The sequence below is a fragment of the Equus quagga genome, unplaced genomic scaffold (assembly GCF_021613505.1).
Source record: "Equus quagga isolate Etosha38 unplaced genomic scaffold, UCLA_HA_Equagga_1.0 HiC_scaffold_259_RagTag, whole genome shotgun sequence".
Classification (NCBI taxonomy): Eukaryota; Metazoa; Chordata; class Mammalia; order Perissodactyla; family Equidae; genus Equus; species Equus quagga.
Window position 1 is genome coordinate 185 of NW_025793352.1, and position 6,363 is coordinate 6,547.

Genomic DNA, 6,363 nt, shown 5'->3' on the forward strand with positions numbered 1-6,363 from the left:
CACTTGTGAGCCAGTTTCCATGGTTTGCTTTTTCTCTCTAGCTTCTGTTCCTTTAGAGTCCTAGAATAGTGATTGAATGATGAACCTGTTGTGTGAAAAATGATGGATAGTTTGAATGATGTCAGCTTTCTCTGAAGATTATTCACCCTCTCCCCCAGCAGACAGCAGAAGGGCAGATCACCTCAGTCCAATCCATCCTTGAATAAGCCAACTTGCAGCTTATTTGCACTCATGGGAAGCATCAGCCTACAGCTAGTTTGCTCACACTGCTATGCTGTATGCAGCCAGGGCTCCTACCTGAGTCTTTGGGGGATTTCCTTGGCCCCTCCTTTTTGATGAGTCCTGAACTTCAATTTTTATCCCCTGAGCACCATGATACTGCTGAAAATTCCACTCTTTTTCAGCCACACTCTGCTTGCCTTTGTGGCCTCTTACATGCACGTTGCTTAATTTGCAAATGTTTTCAGGGAAAATCTTGTACCAAGCATCCAGCTCACTTACCAACCCACTCCAGGATCTTGACTCCTCAAGTCTGAATACTTGGACAACTCCAAGTCGTTTTGATATCAACCCTGATATCCGTTTCCCTATATTAAACCAAGTATATATGGGGTTAAACCAAAACACTCATTCCCTGCCTACTCCCTGGCTTCCTGGCTCCAGAATCCACTGTCCTCCATGGAAACAGACACTGCCAAGCACAAGTACCTGGATTCGTTATCTCCTCCTCGAAAAGAGATACAGGCTGGTGGGAAAGCTGCTCACCAGCAGGGCCCTATTCTCCCCCTCCCCTACCTAAAACCCTAAATAAAAACCCTTCCTTTTAGCTTCTCAGGGAGCTTGGGATTTCAGCATTAGCTGCCCTCCCTCCTTGCTCAGTGCTGTGCAATAATAAAGTTCCTACTTTTTTCCACTACCCCTGGTGTCAGATATTGGCTTGCTGAGCAATGAGTGAGTGAACTCACTTCAGGTTCGATATCAGTTTCTTCTTCTTTTCTCTCCGGATCCATGAGATGACTTAAAGTGCTGCTGTTTTCTCTGACTCTTAACAGGTGCCCTCTCCCCAGCTTCTCAGTCTCTTGTTCCTTGTCAACAAGTGACAAATGCCCTAAGGGGAAAAGGTAGAGAAATAGTTTCATTCCAATGAGCTCCTCTCTCTCTGGAGTTGATCCTGTGGTCCTAGCTGCATTGGTATTTCTCCAAAGACTTCAAACAGAATTTGTTTAATCCTTTATTTAGTTGTTTTCAAGATGAATGCTGGCTTACTACAAATACTCCATCATAACTGAAAGAAGAAATCTTCTACAATTCTCAGATCAGTTATATTTTCTTCCTTTAGTTTCTTAAAAATAAAATGAAACCAGAAAACGAATTCAAAAGATGCAGTCTCTGGTACATAGCTGGATGTTTCTTATAATACTTGCAGTAATGTGACTGGATATTAAAAGCTCTTGCTAGAAGCATGTGCAAAATATAGTCTATTGTGAGCTAAAGGATCAGCATATCTGTCTAAGGTCCATGAATCTGATGAAGCTGGGTCCAGTCCCCTGCTGCGGTGTCTCCATTGTCAGTCAAATTACCATCAAAATCACCATGTGGGGCTAGCCCGAGGCAGAGTGGTTAAATTCGTGCATTCTGGTTCGGCAGCCCAGGGATTCCCTAGTTCAGATCCTGGGCACGGACATGGAACAGCTCATCAGGCCTTGCTGAGGTGGCGTCCCACATAGCACAAGAGGCATTCACAAGTAGAATATACAACTATGTACTCGGGGCTTTTGGGAGAAGAAAAAGAGAGGGGAAAAAAAAAGAGAGAAGATTGGCAACAGATGTTAGCTCAGGTGCCAATCTTAAAAAAAAAAAAAATCATCAAGTAACTAGTTTTCAAGATGCTGGTCGCTAATATAGTCCTAATTTATTCTGGGGCATGTTGAAAGTCGGCAGTGGTACCATGAGAAGTAGGAAAAAAACACAAAATAATAACAATGATAACAGATTTCTCAGAGCTTTACACTATGACCAGCATGGTTCCTCAGTGCTTGACTGTGTAATAATTGATTTAGTCCACATAATGACCCTCAGATTCTGAGTATAGGTTGTTAAGATCCCTTGTTGCAGAGAAGAACACAGAGGCACTGTCAGGTTGAACTAACTTTCCAAGGGTCCCAGCCCTGTGATGGTGAGAGGCAGCACTCAAACCCAGGCAGTGTGCCTCAGAGCCCTTGCTCTTGGCCATTATGCTTGCCGTCGCTCTGCTCCATGGCCTAGATTTTACCGCACTCTGTTAGGTGGTCATGGCCATCACGTCCACAGGCCTCTCTCAATGGCTTTAAATCAGCCCGGGCAGGAACCAGAGGGACCTCTTTTGCCCACAGGATATCAAAGAGATCTGCTTTTGCTGAGAGGACAGCAGAGAAGCGCTAAGGCGAAAGGGCTTGCGAGGAAAGAACGCGCAGGTCCGGCGCATTAGAGCAGAGGAGAGAGCTGGTCCTAGGGTTTCTCGGAGATTTCGAAGCACCGGTCATTTGCCGACAGCCGAGAGACCGCTGAAAAGGGCATGAAAAGGGCACCGAGGCGCAGGTCCACAGCCCTGCAGGGGCGACGCCCACATTGTTGGGCGGCGGGGGGCGCATGAGGCTCAGACGCACCCACCCGCCGGCTCCTGCAGCTTCCGGGAGCTGGGATCAGCCGGGGCGACTCCTGCACAGGGGCGCCTAGTCCTGAAAGTGGAAACCCTGTGTGTGATCCGGGACCCCGAAGTCAAACTGTGTGGTCCCAGGGTCCCCGCTTCGGGGCTGGCACGAAACCCTGAGCCACGGCCTCTCCGGAGCAGCAGTCTCCTTGCCCGAGGACTCTGGTGCTTCCTGGGACATTTTTCAGTTAAAAAAGGGTGTGTCTCGACCGGTTGTGGCAGGACCTAAGGTTTCCTTAGGTATATCCTTGTTACCACGTGCTTTGTTTCTGTAGTGTAGTGGTCATCATGTTTGCCTCTCACACGGACGGTCTCCGGCCCAAAACCGAGCGAAAACATGCTGCTTTTTCCTGAACGTTACCTTCTCCTTTGAAAAACAAAAGGAGGGGAGGGGGCGTGGAGGTGCAGCCGCAGCTGCATTTTCCATTCACAAGAAACGTGGCACAACTTCAATTACTCAGCGCTAGGAAACCGGCCTCGGTTGTCTGCTCTGAGTCACATTGGAGACCAGGACACAGTCAGTGAGTCCAAGGCGGGCGCAGGACTAGGCTGACTTCAGCCTACCTTGAGATCCAGAGAGCCCCTAACCTTCTCATCTGTCGCCGAAATCTTCTCTCCAGGCTGACAGGTAGCATGTCTCTCAAAACCAAGAACTTCTTTCCTGTGAAGCACACTTGGCTTTCCCCCTCCCAGCACACTTGCGGATCTGGTTGATTTGCGTGACGGAACAAAAGAAAACCAACCGAAGAAGCCGGGTCTCCAGGCAAAGGCACGGAGACGGAGCCTCGTGCTCCCCCGGTCAAGCTGGTCTGGGCACGAAAAGGAGCCTGTACACGTGCCGTTGTCAGGAGAGCCGCTTGAGCCAGTTCAGCGATCAGGGCGCAGACCGGCTCCGCTCCTCACCTGCTGAGAGCCAAGGGCGCCCCTTACTCAGAAGGAAACCGAGGTCCGGAAAGAGCATGTCCTTGGCTCTGCCGCACACAGTGCTAAAGCTACACCAGAAGGGCAGACAGACCAGTTCCCTTGTGGTCAGGCCTCAGAGCCCAAAGCGTCGCCCAGGCTGGAAGAGGTGAATTTAAAAAGTGTATGGAAAGGGTTAAATACTAGTCCAAACCAATGATGGAAGAAACTACATTGTGAAAAAGAACTTCGAGTCACGACGATGTGTGTACTCTCTCAGGGATTTCCGTACTCCCAGAGACCTGTTTTCCTCCCGAGCTCTTCCGCGAGGACCTGTGATGACCTTTGATGTTGACTTAGGTGCCCCCTTTGGGCACAAGACACAGAGAACAGGAGGGTACCAGCGGAGGAGGCCTCTCTCCGCCTTTACCTGAGAGGACGTGCAGAGTAGGAACACGTCTACAGCCTAAAAAGGCGAGACACTCGTCCCTGGGTGGGCTCGAACCACCAACCTTTCGGTTAACAGCCGAACGCGCTAACCGATTGCGCCACAGAGACACGCAGAAGTCCCACGACAGTCCCCCCAACAGAGCAGGCGCTGATTCAACGCTAGGCCGAGCCACCCGCCCTTGCAGGACAGCAGTGCCGGCTCCAGAGCCTCGGAAAACCCGACAGGCGGAGTCGGCGCAGCGTGTGCGTCGCCTTTGAGACCCGAGCGTTGCGTGATTCCGGAGGCAGAAGAGCAGCCAAGCGGCCTCGCCCCGCCTTGCTCCACACCCGCCTCAGCTGCCAGCACCACGGAGACGCCTGGGGCCGCGACCCCCCGGGCCTGGGCCGAGTGGGGCCCAAGGGAAGCTGAACGCCCCGTGCACTCCGGTGACGGACGGCTCCTCCCGTTTGCTCCGCCTTCACCCGACCATCTGCGCCGCCGGCGCTCCACTCACTCCCCTCGGCTCGGCTGCGGCCGGTGGCGGGAGGGACCCGGCAAAAGGGGGTGAGGGATGGTGGAAAGGGGTAAAGATGAAGAGGCGGAAGCGTGGACGAGGACAATGAGACTTCCCAGGAGGCCTGTGCAGAGGCGTGGGTCAGATTTGGGGAGATGAAAATTTTTTCGTTTGATTTTTTTTTTTAAATCATATATCAGAATTGAAAGGAAGGAAGGGGGGTGTAAAACGAAGAGCATGCATAGAGGAGAGAAGAATAGGAGTACCCGCGGTTGTGCAAGGACAAAGCAGCGACATAATTGGAATGATATTACATGAAAATGCATACAGCAAGGGCAGAAGCTGTCCCTGGGACTGTGGCGCGCCGTGATCGTATAGTGGTTAGTACTCTGCGTTGTGGCCGCAGCAACCTCGGTTCGAATCCGAGTCACGGCACTGTTGTCTGTCATGCCTGGCGTTTTGCTTTTACTATGTATTGAATCCTGCACCGGGCTGCGCCCCTTACCTGGGGGCCAGAGAGCAGCTTTTTCCACCGTATACCAGGAGCGAGGCGGTCAGAAGGGAAGGAAATCCTACAGTGCTCTAACATGGGGATGGGGACGTTCTCCGTTCCTTGGCTGAGCCGAAGTAAACTGAAGTAAATGGTTTATCTTCAGTGGTACTCCGAAAGAGGAGCGTCCTTGATGCCCGACTGCTCAGCAGGAGGCTCAGTGGCACAATTGATGAAAAATACTGTTTCTGTGTTACTCAAAATCTAAAAGATCTTAAAGACCAGGTAAAATTTTTCATCAGATAAGTGACACCTCTTCTGTAGACCTGTTTAGCTGGTTAAACCTTGGCTCCTGGGACTCTGTGCTCCGAGGACTTTTTCAGTCCTTGTCTATGGTTCTCCTTAGGGCCATCTATTAACCTCTCTGTGTTGTATAAGCTCAAAGATTTTAAATGCCTGTCAGCAGCCACTCACAAGCCAAATGGTATCCATCAGGATGGGACAACTGGAAGAACTCAACAACAACCACATAAATTATGGTAACGTGACTACAGGACCCTCAATCCTGATGACTCAACCAGGGGAAACAATGAATATATGATTCTTCTGTCTGACTACATCTATAGTGGTAACTGAGAGTAACACTACACTGGTGGAGCAGGCTGAGAACATGACCAAAAGGGGAAATTGTTAAAGTCAAAGACAAATGGAGATCAGACTTGAAAATTCCCTGAGCAGACAAACCAGTTTCGTTATACAAGCAAGTGTTACTTTAGATTACTTTGCAAAACAAGTGGACTTAACTAGAGCCACTGCTTGTCAGCAGCTCTGAAAATCACAATGAAACTTAAACTGTTCCCCAAAAGTGGCATGAGGTAAGCGACTTTAACCAGTTCCCTATCACCAGTAAAACTCGAGTGTTATAACCAATCCCTGTGAGGAATAAACAGCCACTGCCTCCTCACTCTGTGAGCTGCTTTATAACAATATGACTCTGAGCCTCATTCCACATTTGGTTTGAGCGCTCCCAATTCCTAAATTGGGCACAATAAACTTTTACTTATGACTATTTCAGTGGTCCAGTGGTTTCAGTTCTGCTGTTTCTGCACTTTTGGCACCATCTCAACATTTTCATCTGCCAGATTGGCCCAACCAGAGAACTCCACTTCATACTCTTTTTGTCATAGAGTCCCAAGGAGGGTCCCTAACTTGCTACACTGATCTTTAGGTGCTATGTTGAAAATTGGAGGCTGAGGGAGAGCTGACTTTTTCTGCATATGAAAGAAGAGGAGGAAGAGGCAGAAATACAGAGAGGGGAAAAATAGGCAGGAACCAGAAAA

The 6,363-nt window shown here is 49.7% G+C and overlaps 2 non-coding genes across 2 annotated transcripts; one reads left to right on the forward strand and one right to left on the reverse strand.

The window, feature by feature from the left end:
• Nucleotides 1-4,073: 4,073 nt before the first annotated feature.
• Nucleotides 4,074-4,147, reverse strand: TRNAN-GUU (transfer RNA asparagine (anticodon GUU)). Its single transcript has one exon. It is a non-coding gene; the product is annotated as a tRNA-Asn (tRNA).
• A 749-nt stretch (nt 4,148-4,896) lies between these two features.
• On the forward strand, nt 4,897-4,968 carry TRNAH-GUG (transfer RNA histidin (anticodon GUG)). The gene has a single exon. It is a non-coding gene; the product is annotated as a tRNA-His (tRNA).
• Nucleotides 4,969-6,363: the final 1,395 nt, after the last annotated feature.